This window comes from Poecilia formosa, unplaced genomic scaffold (genome assembly GCF_000485575.1).
Source record: "Poecilia formosa unplaced genomic scaffold, Poecilia_formosa-5.1.2 Scaffold344, whole genome shotgun sequence".
Taxonomy (NCBI): domain Eukaryota; kingdom Metazoa; phylum Chordata; class Actinopteri; order Cyprinodontiformes; family Poeciliidae; genus Poecilia; species Poecilia formosa.
In genome coordinates, this window is record NW_006800283.1 from 123863 (window position 1) to 143314 (window position 19452).

A 19452-nucleotide genomic window follows, 5' to 3' on the forward strand; every position below is an offset into this window, starting at 1 on the left:
TGTGTGTGTGTGTGTGTGTGTGTGTGTGTGTGTTGGGAGCAGGTGATACTGTAACACCTGTTCACTAGTATCACTAACCTCAGGGGGCGTTGGAGCACAAACACATGCTCTCAGACACATACATGGCCGAGTCAGTGAAGCTGAGTTGTTGGCAGAAAAAAAAAAAGCCCCATTTGGGATTTTTACGCTTCACTGTGCAATCTCTTTCTCTCTGTAATGTATCCTAATATATCCTGGTGATACAACAGCACAATCTGTGGTTTAAACACCACAAGTAATAACTGGGGCTGTAACGATACTTTCACCAAGTAAAGTAGTCCTGTAGTTAGATGATTTGGATTCTTCAGTCACAAATTAACTTCTATGATACGTTTATAGCCTTTTGCTTTTGCTGTGGAATAAAAAAATATATTTTTTCTTTATCAAATCGATTAGCTATGTAAAATATTTGTCAAATCCTGCAACCGCTAAAAACTGACACTGCTCCATTTTTGTTTACATTTCATGAGGAAGAAAGTTGGGCACAGTGTCTTCTTCAGGGGTTTTTTATGTCGTTTCCTTCTGTGGTTCTCGGTGCAGCGCCCCCACAGGCGAGGAAGGGAAGAGTTTGTTCAAAGCATTTTAATCGTTTGAAGCAGTGCAGCGTGAAAGCAAATCGCAGCAGCTGAAAATGCAACAAATGTTGCAAGTTTGGTGCCCAGTCCAACCGGCGCAGCCGGACCACCAGGTGTGAGAACACCCTCAGTGTCAGATTTAGGTTAAGATCCACAAATGAGATACTAACTTCACCGATGTCAGCCAAATACCCAGCTGTGTTTTCTTACAAGCCTTACAGTCTTGTCCGTCACTCTGTCGCCATTTATTTTTAATATAAATCATCCAAAATGCTTCCATGCGAGTGGCGAAGGCTCATGACATCCCAACAGAAAGTCAATAAATCCCATTTTCAATTTGGAAACAACGGCAGCCGTTTGAAAACCTCAAAGTTTGGTAGTGATCTATATTATATGTTTACAAAATGCTCCGCCTCTTTTAGGAATCCTAAAACTCACCAACAGAAAATGCTAAATAGAGTTTAAAATTTCTGTTTCGTGATGATTTTGTCGTAGATTCGAAATAGTGTGATCATTTTTTTCCACAGTGACTAATCTGACACCTTGACCTTGAGATTCCTTCCATTTCTAAAAGAAATGTGTGTCTGGCAGGAAAGACAGGAAGGGAAAAAAAACTGCACAAGTCATTATTTCATTATTATTATTTCATAGCTTCTTAAGAGATACGAAATTGCCTATATTGGAAATTAGCAACAGAATTCTGATTGGTGCTTGTCCAAATTTCAATCTGACTTTCCTGTTATGGGAAAAGGGGGGTAAAATGCTGTTTTAGTGAAGTTAAAAACGAAATGAAACTAAAACAGGAAAAGAAACTGGGTCTGAGAAACAGATTACACCTGTGTATCAAATCACCATTATGTAATATTGGTCTTTAACATCTCGACAGCCCAGCACCATAGTAATGGTTGTTTTGACAGAACTCTACTCGCGATATGTGATCCTTACAGGCTATTCCCTCGGTGTGAGAGTGTGTGTGTGTTTGTGTGTGTGTGTGAGTGTCTGTCTGCATCACACCGTGGTGAAATCTGATTCCCCCTGCTGTCCTCTCCTCAACTTTGTGTGCCGGCTGCTCCTGTTGTGCTTCGTGCTGATGCCCGGCGTACGTACGAGTCGGCTATCTGAGTGCAAAACAACCGAAAAAGTTACGCAGAGAGAGAGAGAGAGGGAGAGAGAGAGAGAGAGAGAGTACTTTTCACCTCAGAAATGGAGGAGAGGAAAAATAAAAGTGGAGGGATCGACTGAAAGCAAAGCGGAGAGTGACGAATTAGAAAGCCAGTGACAAATGAAAGAAAGATGGAGGCAAAGATGTGTTTGAAGGTGATAAATGGCATTGATAAAAACCCAACTAAAGGTCGGCTATACTTAGTTGCAGATGTGCGTAGAACAACTCCGGCTCTCTTTGGAGATGTGCTTCTTCCTAATATAGTTTCCGCATGTAGGACTGTGTCCCAGGAGGAGCCTGCACTGTTAAAACGACGCCCATGTGTGTGTGTGTGTGTGTGTGTGTGTGTGTGTTGCACAAGGACTACACACACCCTGCCAGGGATATTTATGTCACATGTGCTTACAGATGGGTGTAGTGAACAGCTTTGTTAGAGCGGAGGGAGAGAAAATATGATGACTTGGCGTAGGATAACTCAGAACCACGTTGGACTCTCGGTTAACTTACCTTGGCTGAACTTTTACAGGTTTTGTCTTTTCCACAAACGCTGCAGCGACGCTCAAGCTAAAGAGCCGCTTGTCATGCGACGATGTTAAAATCCAACTCTACCCTTTTTGCTTGAAAAGTACGAAAGCTTCTCGGTAAATGATTATTTGATTAATGTCAAGAAGTCGCAATCGTGGATGTTAAGCAACATTTCAGACACATTTCACCACCGCAGAAAATCCTGCCGGCTTGTAGATCAACCTAAACTCGCTTAATGGAAATATTAACAAAACTAGCCAAACGGATAAGTAAATGAATTCAATGCGAATCGACAGAGAAAAGATATTAAAATAGGTGAAAGTAGAGATGGGAGGCGATAGACGGAACAATCTCTGAGGAGAATAAAGGTGGACAGCCACAGTGTTTTCCCCCCATGTTGAGTCTGTGATCTACATTCAATCTGCACTCTGTGAATTATTGATTGGCCTTTAGCCAACCGGTGTGTGTGTGTGTGTGTGTGTGTGTGTGTGTGTGTGTGTGTGTGTGTGTGTGTGTGTGCTAATATTCTATTGGTGAACAGCACAGTTGGATTTTCTTTTTTTGTTTTTTCCCCTCGCTTCAGATGTGAAGGGGGGTCTGGGACGTTTACATCCCACATGCAAAGTCAAACATCCACACGCATTAAAACACCAACGATGAACAGGTTTGTTGTTTTTGTAGCGTGATATATAAATATTAAAAGCTGGACTTTAATAGTCATCTTGGAGAGTGGATCTTTAATTCCAAACCAGCCGTCTCCTCTTAAGTTTGGAGTATTCTTAGCTTTCACAGATTCGCGTTCTTTGCATTTGGTCAGCGTTTCTTTAGAGCACCTGCAAAACGTCTGCACCCATAAAGCAAAAAAAAAAAAAAAAAACATAGTTAATAACAAAAGGCATTGTTTCTCTGGTGATCACCTGTTTCTCTAATTTTATCTCACCTTTTTGATAAATATGCTAAATACATTATATATCTGTGAGGGGTTTGGTTCAATTCTGTTTTATAACGTGGCATTTTTTTTTTCCCACTTTTTCAACCGTTTTGTTAAAATTTGGCTACAGTAACACACGTTACCTGTACGTAGGTCTCAGTCGTGTGCATTTCCATTTGTTGTGTAGTAACAATAGTTCCCCAGCGCGCTCTGTCATTTCGAAACCCTCCGTAAGTTCAAAGACGACTGACTGGTGCTCTGCAATCTGATATTGCTAACAACTGGAGTGGTTGTTTCACAGGAAGTAAGGGTTCTACTCATTATGTGCCGTTTCAGCCACTTGTCCACATTATAGCTTCTTAACAATGGAAAAAAAAAATTGAGTTCATTCAAAGATATCCCATGGCTGCTTCCTTATGCGTCTTTCTCTCCCGACCCAATCGGACACGATAATAATAATAATCACACGATAATTGATATCAAACATCAGTTCAGACGAGACGACACAAAATATCGGTTTAATAACTAATGTAGTGGTTTTTCGTCTCCATTCCTGTTTTGTTCTAAATCCGCAGCCAGCCCAAGGCAATTGCCATTTTAGCAGCTGCTCAGGCCTCCAAGAGCACGATAGAGCATGATAAAATCTCTAAAAATATATATGTAAAATAACACTGAATAATGCAAACTAAATGTTATTGCACATGAATAAATGATGCATTTCTGTTTTACTTTTATAGTTGTTTCACAAATGATAGGTTAATTTCTTACTGCTGTTGGGAAATACAAGATATCCAACATGTTAGCTTGTTTACTGTAAATTCATTGTTTATCAGCTAGTCTTACTTTCAGGTAATTAAAATATTATGGTGCACTTAAAGGGACAGAATGCAACTTTTATAAAAAAATATATGTATATATATATTTTTACATATTTGTTAAATCTCTCACTTTGTTGTGACAGTCTGGTTTGAGATGGATAATCTGTGAAAAGATCGAACTCCTCCATTTCTCCCTGTGCTGCTATTGCTGTGTGAAGAAAAGCACCGCTCCCGACTAAAAACAACCAATCAGAGCCAGGAGGCGGGCCTTAGCGCTGTCAATCAATCTCATGTACTCATAGCTAAATGTGCTAATGGCAGCAAAATAACTTTCCATTACAGAGTAACTGTTTATCCACTGTCATCGATGGCCATGCTAACTAGTAACTAGCCTTAGCATTCATGACAGGCTGTGCTAGCTGTAGCGTAGCAGAGAGCAAGTTGGAGAGAGGAGGGGATTGACAACTCTTAGACACTTCTCTGGGCTTTGACTGGTTGATTCTAGTTAGCACTGGGAGCACTGGGACAAGGCAGAAGTGTCTGTCTCATGCCAATCTGTCACGACAAAGTGACAGTTAAAATATTTCTTGTACAGTTAAAATTAGCTTAGGATTAATGAAGCGTCTGGTGTTGACATGCTAGAATGGGAGGAGGGCTCCATATGAAAAAAGTCTTGGGCCGGCCCTGCTTTTCATCCGTTTGTTGTTTACGGCTAGTTTTGCTAGCTGTGCAGAGAAATGCTTTTGCTTGGAATGAAGAATTTCAGTGTGATGCATGTTAATGTTTATCAGAAAATGACTGAGGTTCAGAGCATACACACTGAGGAAGGAAGGAACATCACTGTGTCTGTAAGTCTGCCACTAGAACTGATTATCAAAGTAGCGCATATGCTGGGAATTATCTCCCTAATGATAATTATTAAAGTAATTATTTTTAATTGAACAGGAAGAGCACTTTATTTGAGGTCTAATAGATGGGAGGAATGCTGAGGTGTGCCTTTGAAAAGTGGGCAGCAAAACTGGAGTACTGAAGAAAAGAAATAAAGAAAAACTGATTCCCCTCATCTGCTCTTCTTTCTTTCACGTCATCTCTTCCCCGGCCTATCTTTCCTCTTCCTCCTCTTCCTCCTCGTTTGGCTCCGTTTCCCCTCGTCCTCTCCTTTTCTCCACTGCAGTGTGGAGAGCAGATCGGAGGCAAGAGAGGAGGGGAAAGAGAACCGATATGCAGAGAGGGTGGCGAAGAATATGCAGGGAATAAAAAAATGAAAAGCGGAAACTAAAAGGTGTTGTGACAGGCTCCATGTGTGTGTTTTTGATCTGAGCTGGTTGCTTTCTCTTGCAGCCCAGGGCGCCTCTCCCCAGAAACAGAGCCAAGTGCAGGCATCTGTATGTGTTTATCTGCGTGTGTGTGTGTGTGTGTGTGTGTGTGTGTGTGTGTGTGTGTGTGTGTGTGGGCAAATGTGTGTAGGTGTGAATTTGATGCTTGTGTGTGTATGTTTTTGCTTTTTGTGTTAATGCATTTCTGTGAGTGAACTGTGTTCTGGTTTTTGTGCATGAGGGGAAAGAACAAGTGTTCAGCAAAGCTAATTTAAAGCTTATTCTTGCTTTACCATACATTCAAACTCTCAAATATATAAAAGTCTTAATGGAAACATACGGCTACATTTCTTGCTCCAGCTGCTAATGTTTTTCTGACGGAGCAATTTGAAGCGACGGGCTACTGTCAGATTTTTTTTTTCTACGTTTTGATATGACTCCTTGATAGCATGGCGTGCTACATGTTGTAAACTGACAGATGAAAGACTATACAAATTTCATCAGAACAGGAAAACAGGTCATTATTTGAAAACAAAAAATGAGCTTGAGTAGGTAGGAAACAGATTAAAAGACAGTACATCAGATTTAAACTTTCATCCAAAGCACCAATTTATTACTGCCAATGTTACATTTAGTTTTTTTTTTTTGTACATACAATAAATTATTCTGACATAATTCTTTGAGAAAACAACAATTCTTCTTGATGTGCAGTCAGGCTCTTTCACCAGTCCAACACAGAGTCCGGTCCGGTCCGGTCCGGTCCGGCCGTCCAGGACGCTCAAACATCAGCCGGCTGCCAGTCTGTCACTTTGTCGTGTCACTTGGCCGAGTTCTGGGATTGGTTCTGTCGACCGTGGGAGGCAGGGCCCGGGCGCTGGGGGTCACCGCCGCTGTCAATCAGGCGACCCTGAGGCAAAGATGCCGAGGTGAAGGAGTGGATAACAGAGAGGCAGAGTGGCGCGCTGCGGAGAAAGGCAGTAAGGAGATCTGACATGGCTTTAATTAGGCCAAGAGTAGTCAGGGCTCTCAGGTTTGTAGCTTATGAAATGGCTAAAGACTGCAGATATTTGCAGTCTTGTCATTTATTTAATGCTTTACCTGCTGTTCAATGTAACGCCACAATTCAATTATCCTACTTAAAAGTTGCTGTGAAAATGACATATGAAATTTGACTGAGATTTGAGCTAAAACTTGAACCTTTTCTGTTGGCCCCACAGGAAAAGTTTCAAGCTGTTGTGATTTTCAGCACAGCAATCTCACAAAAATAGTTATCACAATTTCCTGGGGTTAAAATATACCCCTCAAAGTGGAAAAAAAAAATCAACAAGGCTTTTATGCTACAGAACATTTATGCATAATTTCTTGTGCAAGTTTGCTTGCCTGAAACCTGTAAAGGAAGAGTCACATGGTACTTCCTGTTTAAAATCTCCAAAGTTAAAGCTTTTCTTTGTCAGCTTAAATTTAATAGCATTAATATGTGGCTATTTACAAGCCGTCGGTAATTTAGGCATTGTTAAAAAGTAATTTGATTGTAATAATCCTTTAATTACATGGTAATACTCTGCAACTTAATAGGTACTTACCTGGTAATATGTGGCAACTTACTGAGTGAGCCACTCAGTAAATATTTGGTCATTTAGGCATTGTTGAACACAAATTTTATTGTGTAAATAATGTTTTAATACACTGTACATACTTGGTAATTACATGGTAGTAAGCATTAACTTACTGCATAAGCCATTGGTAAATATTGGGTAATCTAAGCATTGTTAAACAGTAATCTGATTGTAATTAAACACTAAAACTAGCTTTCATTGTGTAGTAATACACTGGCGCTTACTACATACTTACAAAGTAATTACTTGGTAGTTACATGGTAGTTAGGAGACTGTAAAAGAAACGGTCACCAACAAAACAATCACTAAGTCCTCTCTAAGGTAAAGAGAAAACCTTAGCTGTGGTTCCAGTGAACCCCTGAAAGTGGCACTGATAACGAAATTGATAAAATCCTTTGTTCCTATGAATCCATTTTATTTTTTTATTAAGATGCCAGAAAAAGCATGTGGAGTTTCCTCTTGAGCACAGAATAATAACAGTGTTACCCCTCCCCCACCTGTTCCTGCGCATTGCCAGTCAGCTTGCTGAAAGAAGACTCTTGTGACAGTCATAATGTGGAAACTAAAAGAGCTACAGGCTGACGTCTAATTAGCTGTAAACTATACACTTAGTTTCCATGTAAGCTAAATGTTTGTGAAAACTGATCATAACAGTTTTGTGGTGTAGATTGTAGATCTTTGACCTCAAAAAATCAGAACCTGCTAAAATACAGTCTCGCAACCCTTGACCTCAGAGTTGGTTTGGTCCAACTCACTCTGTATTATATCTGATTAATTCAGAGATAAATCTCTCTTCATCTCAACATGACTGCTTACAGTCACTGATAGAAAAGGTCTGGCTCGACCTTTTAAATCTTACACAAATCCTCCTTCTCTTTTAGTCACAGTTAATCAGATAAGATACAGCAGAAAACCTTTCCTTCATTACACCAGACAGTCTCAGTTTCTGTGGTAATGAAGCCCCCTGTAGAAAAACACATCAGTTTGTTTTAAACACTGTGAAGAGATAAAAAAAAGGGCAAATAGCTAAGATGGTAAATCCTGACAAAACCACCAAAACGAAAAAAAAAAAAAAAAAAAGGCAAATAGCCAAGATGGTAAATCCTGACAAAACCACCAAAACGTTTCACCACAGAAAACTCATTGAAACTAGATTAGCTTTTCTTCTTCTCAGCTACCAAGGTGGCTGACACGCTGCAGGTCTCTATTAATCATTAAGCTTTTATCTTTAAGAAACTGAACAAGAGAACATTTCTGTGTATTTGATTGCCAGGTTTTTGGGAATTATCGTTTTGACGCTGAAACGCATTTTATATCTGACAAACCGTTTAGATACTTTTCCCGGTTTATTCCTGAGAAACGTGAAGTCGTTGAGTCTGACAGCTTCCTCTGTCGCTGTAATTTAAATGATATTCTCCATCTGCATGTACACAACCTGTCTGAACGCACTAATTTGGATGTGAAAATGTATTTAAAAAGAACTAATTTTCCAACCATGTCTTCGCTTGAAGCTGACAAAAAAAAAAGGAAAAAAAGAGAGAGAGAGGAAAGTTGGAGACATAATTAAAATTACATCCTTTAATCCTCTGGACACACACTCATATACCCACAGTGAGTGAGCTTTTAATTAACTATTTGGTGACAAGGGATCGGTATTGGACTAATTATTTGAACCACACATCTCGCTGCTCGTCTCTTCCGGAGAGACGCGCAGGTACTCCGCAGTTTGAGCTCGCCCCGGTAATTGCTGGGTTTTGTGAGGAGATCAGTTTTGCTCTTAAATCCCCTTGAAGCCAATGTCAAAATCATGTGGGACAGAGAGCTAAAGTTAGGCCGCTTTGCAGCAGCGGACCTGAGCACGGCATTATTTGAATGCAGCGTTAAAGCGGGACAAGGCGGCAGAATAACAGGCTTTTTCCTCCCTGTTAGAGCTAAGCGCCCCGCCTGGCTCTGTGAGCTCAACATGGGGAGTAACAGGAATAACGTCCCGTGTTCAAATACAGATGTAGTTCCAAAAAAATAATAGAATAAATTTCTGTGTGCTTTCATATACAATCTACCAATAGAAAAGATCAATTTTTGATCTGGGTTACTTTGTGTTTCCAGCAGCTTTCCACCATAAACTCTGTTTCCATTATTCAGCTCTAAACTTTTGCCCCCCATCCCCACCAGAACTTAATTTCCCAGAATCTTAATCTACACTTGCATTGTTTTTTGTTTTTGTTTTGTTTTTCCTGAGCATTTTTGGTTTCTTTAGCTATGTGTGTAAAGTACTGAGCAGGTTGCTCCTCCAGGCGCTTTCTCAGCAAACTGCAAAAAAACTTGTCAACTTAAAGCAAAATTAAAATAAATTAACAGTATACAGGGTTTTCATCAGAAAACGTGCTAAGTCCCCACCGTGTTTTTGTGTGAAAAAAAAAGTTAAAAGTTACAAAAAGATTGGAGATGCATGAACCCAGTTCAATGCGTCAACTACAAACTTAGCTTAATTTGCCTTTACACTGTTACTGATGTATTAAAAACCCCCAACATGCTTAGCCTGGTGGGTGGGCAAGTAAAGCCTGGTGGCCCGCCAGGCTTATAAAACTCTGGGGAAACCCTGATTATGTGGCTTTACTTTATTTTAAAGTCATTTTAAACTTTATGTAAATATGTGGCAGAAAAAAAAATCATGTTTTAATGTTTCATTAATTTTATATATTTTTTCTTTTGTCTATATTTTGAATGTTTATTGATTTTATCTGCACATCACTTTGTTTTAAGGTGCTTTATAAATAAAACAGTAGTAGCATTAGCAGTAATGTTCTATTTTGAAACAGGTTTGTTTCATATTTAAAATTTATATCCATTTCTGCTGCATCCAGTTGTGTTTATTTTTCTTTTAGACATAAACTATAGACATCCATTTTTTTTAACCACTAAATGAAGGAATAAGAGGAGAATACTATTTTAGTTTCTAGCGTTCCTGCTCTGAGTTGTCATTTATTATCTCCACTGCCTGGATTTATCCAATCGGAGCCTCATGTTGGATTTTTCCTGCACAGGTTACCATCGTTCATCTGGAAGCCAGTTTGTTAACCACAACTGATGCAGTTAGCAGCTTCTAATTTCTTCAGCAACCATGTTGAAAGGCGTCCTGGGGTCGTAGAAAATATGTGTAAGCTGAATCGTTAGGATTCATCAAGCTGAGAAAACGTATAAAGAGATTGCAGAAACGACTGAAATAGGTCTGAGAAACGTCCAACGCATTGGGACATTTCTTGCCGGGAGAAAATCTTGAATGATCGTCATCGGTGATCACTTAAACATTTGTCAAAAATCAAATTGAAGAAAAACACCTGCAGAATCAGAACTCTGTTTACTAGTAAACTAAGGGGGGGGGGGTTTGTTTTTTTGGTTTTGTTCTCTAGAGAACACACAACTCCAGCATGTTTTATAACAAGCAAAGGTTAAAAGCTCAAAAGGATAAAGTACCCCTTGGAAATGCTTCTTAAGTGCCCCTTACCTGCACTTTGTTTGGGTTTCGTGTTGTACTTTAAACAGCCAGCTGTCTCCTGGTGGAATAAGCAGACGGGGGGGGTTTTCAGCTCCTGACATGCACATCACCACAGAGTCTGAGATAGACGAAAAATATTCAGACACCAGACAATTTTTTTTTCACCACTTCCACCCTCTTTCAGGAAAGGTCCAAAATTTCTTTCTTGAAGTTTTGGTATTTTCATAATAATTTCATATTACCATAAAATGTTGATATTCATGGTAAGATCAAAATTTCCTGGTGGAAATTTACCCTTTTCTAGGGTAAAATGTTTCCCTTTTTTGGGTCAATTTTACCTCAGGGTGGAAAACTGACCGCTTACTGAAGGTATCTGAAATGGAAACCAACACTGGAGCATCAAAACGAGCTTAGAAATGTTTCACCAAACTATACGTTCAAACACAAGCTGCATTTCCATATCAGATACGCACAAAACATTATCAATATCCCACTAATGTTAAAAGAACACAATTTCACAATTGTGGTGTTTTTATTAAATAAGAAACACAATTAACTCATACGTATGGAAAGAATAAGTTTGTTAATGTTTGAAGTTGTTAAAAAAAACATGATACGTCATGATCCACCAACTATTTCCTGTCTTCTTCTTCGTGGTTTGCGTCGGTGGAAACATCCGGCGGTTGATCACATGACTCGTTTGATGCAAAAAAAATAAAAAAAGTGTTTCCATTGCAGTTTTGCTAAATAAACCAATTTGGATACAGATTTTTATTTTTTTAAATCACCTCATCCAAGCGGCAAAACTTTTTATCAAAAGAACGAAAGCTTTTTCGAAATTTCTGTTGAGCAAATTTATTTTCAGAATGTCGGATTACACTGGAAACGCAGCCACTGTGTGAACATCATTAATCGTCCTTTCCGAATATTTTCCAACAAGTTCTAGTTTCCCTGGTGGAAACAAAGTAAATGGCGCGAGGACATTCGAACGTTGAAACAAATTTAATTTTGGTCTAATAAATATCAAATATGTGTTTTATCAGCCTTTGTGTTTAAGTGTGTGTGTTTTTTCCTCCATGTCTGACTGTGAATATAGATAAATTTGTCCGTGTAGGTGGATGCAAGCAAGCGTTTGCGTGCTCATGTTAATCTTTGTGTGTGTGTGTGCGTGTGTGTGTGTTAACTGTAAGGTGGATGCAGTCCGACTCTAAATCTCACATCTTGAGTGACTTAATGGGTTGATGAGTCACTAGAAAACGAGCTCGGCCACTTTTTGTCTTTCAGTACAAACCCCTCCTGCCCATCCGGCCGACACATTTCACTCCCAGGGGTGTTTTTTGCTGTTGTTTGCTACCATTCTTCCATCCTCACAATGCTTAACAACATATACTGTACACTTGTGCATACAACTCAGTGTGCACCTGCTTCAGCCTATATCAGTGTGTGTGTGTGTGTGTGTGTGTGTTTACTAAGTAATGGCATAGTGCTCTACTCTGCAGAAATGATTCGGTGACTAATGTAGTAGCTGCTGATGTCATACGTTTGCCTCTCCTCGACGCTGTACTCTCTCATTTCCTGGACATTCATCATTTATCAGCCATTTACGTTCAACGCGCGCGAGCGGCGGTGGCGGCGCACACAGGGGCGTGTGCCCGCTCTCTATGCGGCAGCTCGAAGTTGCAGGCAGCACAACGCACAGGATACAGGCTATTGATATAACGTGGCAGGTTGCTTTTATTTAGAGAACTGTGAGTAATGAGGAGAAACGGAAGACGGGAAGCTGGGAGGGGTGGAGGAGAGAGACAAGAGAGGGAAGAAGCAGGATAGATGTGTGTTTTAGGCCACTCAGGAACTTGACTCAGAAGTTGTGAAATGGAATTTAGAAAAAGCAGCGGCGACGTAGCGTACGGTGTGTGTGCGTGTGTGTCCTAGTTCTCATCTAGATTGTTGGGAGAAATTGGACACATTTAGAACGGCAGACAAACACACTTTAATGTGATTAAAGTCCTAATTCATACATACAGACCAGGGTTTCTCCCAGTGTATTATAAGCCTGGCGGTCCACCAGGCTTTACTTGTGCCCCCACCAGGCTTAGCTTGTTTATTTAAGTTTTTTTTAAAATGTTTCTTTTTTTAAAGACCTTATAGTTGCTGTTCTGATATTAATCTTCCAATAACACATAATTATCAAGTGGTATTTTCAAATTTCCTGTCAACTTTAAAAAAACATTTAACTCAAAAACACGACAGGCCGCCAGATGAATCACTGCCCTAGCGCCCCAACTACCACTTTCCCAGAAAGGGGAAACCTTGCAAAGCTGGGCGATAAATTGGTTTTATTGATAAATCGAGATATATTTTTGGCAAATTCTGTCCCAAAAACAATTTATTAAATAACAAAAGAAAAAAAATTCTTTTCCAGTAACACATTCCTTATGTTTCCACAGTTCAGAGTGACGTTAGTCCACCCAAGAACCTCCACCTTGTCTCACAAGCCCATTTTACCTCGGTGCTTGTACGTAGCAACAAACAGAGCAAGACAAGACTACTACGAAGCTTTTGAACATTTCGTCGACAACCTCGTCGATCAGGAATTTTTTTTTTTTCTGCCTGAAATTCTGCTGGAGTTTGAATAAGTGACTTTATTCTAACGGGACACCAACCAGTGGGAGAACTGTCTCTGCCTACGCAGTCGATCCGTTTCGTCTTCGCGGCGCTTCGTCACCAGTTGGCCTGCAGGGCGAAAACATTCTGCCTCTGAAATATTCACGATGCCATTTAAAGCAAACCACTTGGTATTTTCATGCTGGAACCAACAGTTTAGCTGGTGGCTCAGTGATGCTCAAGGCTCTTGCTCTTTTTTGTCTCACACACACACACACACACACACACACACACACACAGCGCAGCATATGCACACATACTGCGGCTGCTTCAGCAGAACTAAAATGGAGATGGTACATGTAGTCCTGCGTGTGTGTGTGTTTGTGTGTGTGTGTGTGTGTGTGTGTGTGTGCCTCTCCTTGTCTGCTGACAGTAACCTACTTTTATGGAGCCCGCTCACTCAGAATGATAAAAATACTGCAACTCTCTTCTTCTTCTTCTTCTCCTTTTCCTCCTCACTACCTCTTCCACTCTACTTCCAGACTCTTTTTCCCCTCTTTCTGCCATTTCTTATCTTTCCTTCTGCCTTAATTTGATTTCTCTAACCTTTTTCTCTTTGTTGTTCTGTTCATCTTTTCATCAGTCTCTCTTCATTGCTCCTTCATCATTCACCTGTTTTGCTTCCCTCCTGCTCCTCCTCTCTTTGCTTTATGAGGTTCTCCTCTTGCGCCCCCTTTTCCCTCTTGTTTTGTCGTCTCCCTTCCTCTCGTCCTGGTGAGGAGGTGCTGATGCTGCAGCCATCTGCCGAGCCGAGTTAAGGATGCATGATGGCAGGAGGGGAAGGAAGGAAAGGGAGAAGCAGAAACGAACCAGAACCACAGCTCCAGATTGATAGAGAGGAGGAGGAGAGAGGCCTTTTGCTCAGAGGCGATAGGCTGGGATAAAGACGGAGGGAGAATCGTGGAGCAATGCGCAGATTGGTGATTCTCAGAGATGCTAGAGATGTTTTTATTTCAGTAGAGGTGCGGTAGCTAGGCTTAAATTGTGAGTTGCTTTGAATTTGATGTCCATCAAAGCCGTCTTTTGACAGATTGATTTTCTGCTCATTTCGGCTGATGATAGGATGAAGTGAATTTTACATTTTGCAGTGCTTAACTTCTTAAAACTGATGAATGAAGCAAAAAAAAAAATAATAAAATAAAATAAAACATGATCCAAGATAAATTTCACAAAGAAAAAAAAATGTTGCCCAGTAATATTTGATTTATGGAAGATTGTATTTATATTTGTTAATTGATATGGTCAGAAGGGAGTTTTATATCTGACCTGCAAAATAAGTTGCTCAATGAAAATTAATAGGAAAGTGGTCGTTGTTCACACGTATCGGATCACAAAGTTCTTTCTGATCTTCTTTCTGTTGCTCTGCTTTTTCTTTTTAATCACGGGGATTTGATGTGAGTTGGTTTTTGAGATTTCTTTTCTTTTCTTATTCTTTGGAACTGATATGAATAAATAAGTTAAATGTCAAAGGTTTTTCTTTTTTCCTTTCTCTTTGTTTCTTTTTCTTTAATCTGTTCTTTTTCTTTCTGTCTTTCATTCTTTCTTTCTTTTCTTACAATTAAAATTTCAATAAAACAAAGAGCAAATGGAAAACATGAATAAAATCTAATTCAGTTCAACTTAAATTGGAACAATCTCCAGTTCAGCTTTTAATCAAACAAATTAAGTTAGAATTCATATTGTGAATTGTGAGCCTGAGCAAAATAAACAGCTTCACCATTTAAAATCTAGTCTAGCTAAGAAAACGCATTTTGGGTTTTGTAAAACTCAAGCTGCGTCTCAGGGTACAATTATAATATTATTTGGGTTTAATCTGACTTTTGTTTGAATTGGTGAGAATCAACTGAGCTCAGACTCCTTTTAAAACAGTGAAGTAGCCTTTTAGTTTTCTGCTGATTTGGAAATTTGAGTCATATAGCAACATTAGCGTCGTTAGCTAGCTAGCTGAGTTGCATGCCTGTCTTCTCCCATTTTAACTAAATAATGTGCAACATAACCAACCGGTCCTCATTTTCTGAACATGACAAAAGAAGCACGACATAAAACTCTCTTCCTAATGCCGGCCCCTGACGTAAAAATGCCCCGGGTGGAGAGCCGTTCCTTTCACATTAAAAGCTTTCGCTGCAGCAGTCGGTAAGTGAAAGGAGGAGCCAAATTAAGACGAGACGAGCATTTACTCCATTAAGGATCAAATCCCAGAGCGCCTCACGTGCTCCGGTTATGTTCTGAATGAATAAATCAGACGTGTTCAGATCCCGCCGCATCCTCAGCTGTTGGTCTTTCCTTGAGTTGCATCAGGGGTGACGCCGCAAGCGCGCCTGCATTTCACCTCATTTGTTTTTGTGAGTGAGGTCTGTGCAAATAATTTGTGTCAATACTGACGTGCATGGATGTTGTTCTTGCAGTCGGTGTGGAGAAGGTGAATGCGGTAGATTGGCTGGAGCGCTTTGGGTTTGGCTACGCTATCTAAGAGAGCAAATCTGTGTCTCTCATAACCGTCTGGCACAGTTTATTTACAGCAGGTGTCCTGTTAAAGAAAAAAAACACAACTTAAAAGGCATCGGTAAAGCAAAAGGAGCTGAGATCAGTAGAAAATACCATTTTTTTTACAAAAAAATCTCAGTTTGAAGTCTAAATATAGCAGTTCATTGTGTCGAAGTATGGAGAGAGGATAAAGTACCTGAATTAGAACAAAGCAGCAAGGAAAATCTGGAGTGATTATTAGTGTTGAGAGAGAAAGAGAGAGACAGGAAAACGGAAAAGGAAACTAGAGGCGCGGCTTGAAAGAAAAAGTGGAGGAACAGATCAAACATGAAGCTTGTAGATAAAACTGCATTTTGCAGCAGAAGCTGCAGTATATGGGATAAAAATAAAACCTTCAAGTAAAGCAGAAAAAAAATGAAACGGCACGAGGTGAACAGAAGCACTGAAATAGACTTTGTAGAGTCTTGCCAGCTGATCATTGTTGGCTACTGCATGGGCTCTTGCGATTTTTAAGTATTTTGTTGATTTTAGTAATTATATCTGTGACTTTCTCAGCTAAATCGTATATTGCAGAATACTCTAAAACTCCTAAACATGGATTCACTTCAGGTCACGGGGATTTCTCTTGAAGTAGCTGCTTTGAATGTCTAATTTTCTATGAAAGGCTCGACGTCGTCTCCAGCAGGGGCGGTTCTTACATATGTGCTGCCCTGGGCGAGGCCCCCTCTGCTCCCTGGAATGAGACGGGGAAAATTAGTGTGCTTGTTTTGTTTTTATTAAGGATATTTCCTACAGGCTTCTCAAACTGAAACAGAATATCGATCCAAAGCATTTCAGGATATCAACATAAAAATGTGTAACATAAACAGAAAAACTTTTAATATACTGTCAACGCGATCCTTTTGTGATTAGGATGCTACATATATTAGTATTTGTGGACTTACACTTTGATATATTTTGCTGCTCTACTTTTTACTGACTTGTTATGGCATCAAATAGCTAAATAATTTAGAGTTTCAGCTTCAGCTTCCTCATTCATACATTCATTAACTTGGTTATTTTATTTTTTAATGTAGATGGGGGAGGAGAAAAAAAGTGTATGACAGACTATGCAGCATATGTTGTTTTCCATATTTTGCTACATGGTAGCATTATTTGCTAGATGTAGATGGTAGGAGAGAAATCATAACATATCCATATTCCTTTCTGCAAGAAAGAAAATGTTTTTAAATATGAGCTGTAGCGATACAGCTTTTTGACTTCGACACCAATATTGCAGTTTTGAGAACAGACTTGACTTATTTTGCAGTGTGGAGTGCTAGAAAACGCTTGATAAAGTGATTTTACTCAAACAGAGAACAACAATCAACAACAGCCAGCATGAGAACAACTCAACCATTTATTATTAACCATTGGGTATAAATTCTGGCATGGACTACATGCTGGAATGGACTGCTTCTATCTGTGTGGTTATATCTGAAATTTTAGATGCAAGCCGATAAAATATCAGGCCAGTTCCCAATATCAATATCGGATCTGGACACCACTAGTTTAAATCTACAAAGGCATTTTTCTTTCATTTATACACTGAATTTTTAGTCTGGAAACAGCTCCAATGATCTTTAGAAATATGTATGAGTCAGCAAATTCTCACCGAAGGAGAATTTTTAAGAAAATTTGACCGTGTTTGAACACCGTCTCCTTCTGCTTTCCTAGTCACGGACGTTTGTGACGGAGATCAGAAGAAGAAGGAAAAAAAAGGAGAAAGAGAGAGAGTGAGAGAGTGCTTGCATCACTCCCATAACGGATCTGACTCTTGCTGAGTCGAGTGCTACACAGTTTCATTTATTTGATAAAGCTTCATTTGGTGTGATTTAAAATCTCCCCTTCATCAGGCTCCACTAAAGCACAGCCTCAGCGCCACGCCAAAATGCCTCATCAGCTGAAAACATACACACAAACACACACGGGTGAGCACGCACACACACACACACACACGCACACACACACACACGCACACACATCTTGCTTATGCACAAGCAAACTGATGCATGAGGACATTTTTCACAGGAACACTTAGGTGGAGGAATTTAAATCGCTGTAGGTGGCTTTGTGGTGGGTTTTTGTACGGGTGTGGACAGAGGAGGAATTTTAAACAGGCAAATAGTTGATGGTGTCCATGAATAGATTTAGAACAGACACTTCTTATAACTGCTGGACGACAGGAGCTTCAGTATGTAAATACATAATTGTGGCATTCCTGTCAAAGGCAACAAGTGTTCAGACAAACTAATCTACAGTGAAAACAACGCACACAAAAAAATCCATCTTTGGACAGGGAACGCTCCGTTTTCCCTCTCTCAACCTCAAAATAAACTAGGAAAAGTTGCTTCCTGACCATCATAATACTGGATGTGACCAGGCCTGGGGTGATGTTGACACTCGACAGTCAGAAACTTTTGCAGTCACAGATGTAACCTCGGGAAGAACACAGTGTGCGGAAAAGCAGGAAGAACTTGTAAAAGGGGGAGTTGGGAAAAAAAATGGTGTTGTTGCTGTTCTAAAACCAGAGCAAAAACAACAAGTTTATGTCCTAAAGGAAGCGATGTGATGAAGTGAAAATGTTCTGACGCTAACAATAGAGCAGTCGGTGCAAAGACAAACGGGAACAACCAGGCCGTTTCTCTGCAGTTCGACTGTATTTAAAAAAAAAAAAAAGAAAGAAAAGGTTTTACGTGGGTTTAGCCCTGTCACGAAACTAAATTTTGCTGAACGATAAATAGTCCTTAAAGTTATTGCTATAAATGACAATATTGTTGTTTTGAGGCAATTTTCCAGTAACATAACAACAAAAGAACACTCTGCCAAAAATCAGTGAACTTTAAATTCTAATGAGGATTTAACACTGGGACCAGAAGACATTTTAAATATCCAAAATAAACAAAGCAACAGAAGCAACAAATAAAATGAATTATGAAAGCTTTATAAAGAAATTGACCTTAAAAAATGGCTGGTTGAGACCAATGCACTGGATTGAAGACCAGCTTTGATAGAAAAAGAGAAAAACAGTAAATCATGCAAATGGAAACAACTGAGCTCGTTTTATTTTATTATGTGGTTGATTGATTTATTGTTTATTGTGACTGGCCTATGTGGGTCTAAGTTAAATGGATGTTGTGGCGATACAACGTAATATTTTTTTGAGTTGAGTAAAAATAAGATAAAAGTCAGAAAAAGAAGTTTTGATGGATAAGTGGGGATAATCTTTTATTTTTTTTTACATTTTATGCTAGGTACAAAACCCCCACGTCTTATCAAAGGGCGCATTATTAATATATATATTTTTTTACTTCTTTACAATAAAAATTAGAAATCGATCAAAATTTACAAATCAACCCTGGAAGAAGTCCGGGAATGCTTGGTGAATGTCTGAAAATTATTCAAATTTTATTTAAAAAAATATAGTTTTACCTAAATAAAGGACTGTTAAAGCTCAACATTGAACAGGAAGTCCAGCTGTGTCTGTACTCTGTCCATCTCCACCTTTATTTCATGCCTATTTTAGTACTAATAGAGCTGCAGCGCTGTAATCATGGGGGCGCTGTGACGCAGTACAGCTCACTTACAATCTGCGACGAAACCGAAGAAGAAGAAGAAGACTAAAACAAAAATGGTGGAACGTTTTGTCTTTTTCTTTCTTTCTTTCATGATTTCATGCATTTCTGTTTGAATATTTATTCTTGGCCAAACTCTTTCTGTTATATATGTATATAGTGTGTTGTTTGCTGCTTGCAATAGGGAGATAAAAGAATTGGAGGAGAAAAGA

General features: G+C 39.4%; 1 protein-coding gene and 2 long non-coding RNA genes across 25 annotated transcripts in view; 1 reads left to right on the plus strand and 2 right to left on the minus strand.

The window, feature by feature from the left end:
- Positions 1-19452, plus strand: part of cacna1ab (calcium channel, voltage-dependent, P/Q type, alpha 1A subunit, b) — a 138958-nt gene that overhangs the window by 14391 nt on the left and 105115 nt on the right. The gene's annotated exons all lie outside the window — the stretch shown is intronic.
- LOC107833207 (uncharacterized) lies at positions 6553-9632 on the minus strand. The gene is made up of 4 exons (XR_001658920.1): positions 9513-9632; positions 8428-8430; positions 8116-8121; positions 6553-6563 (listed from the first exon to the last, which is right to left on the minus strand). It is a non-coding gene; the product is annotated as an uncharacterized LOC107833207 (long non-coding RNA).
- Positions 15293-19452, minus strand: part of LOC107833206 (uncharacterized) — a 29785-nt gene continuing 25625 nt past the window's right edge. The window contains exon 3 of the long non-coding RNA XR_001658919.1: positions 15293-16359. This is a non-coding gene — a long non-coding RNA (uncharacterized LOC107833206). The remainder of the gene's footprint in view (positions 16360-19452) is intronic.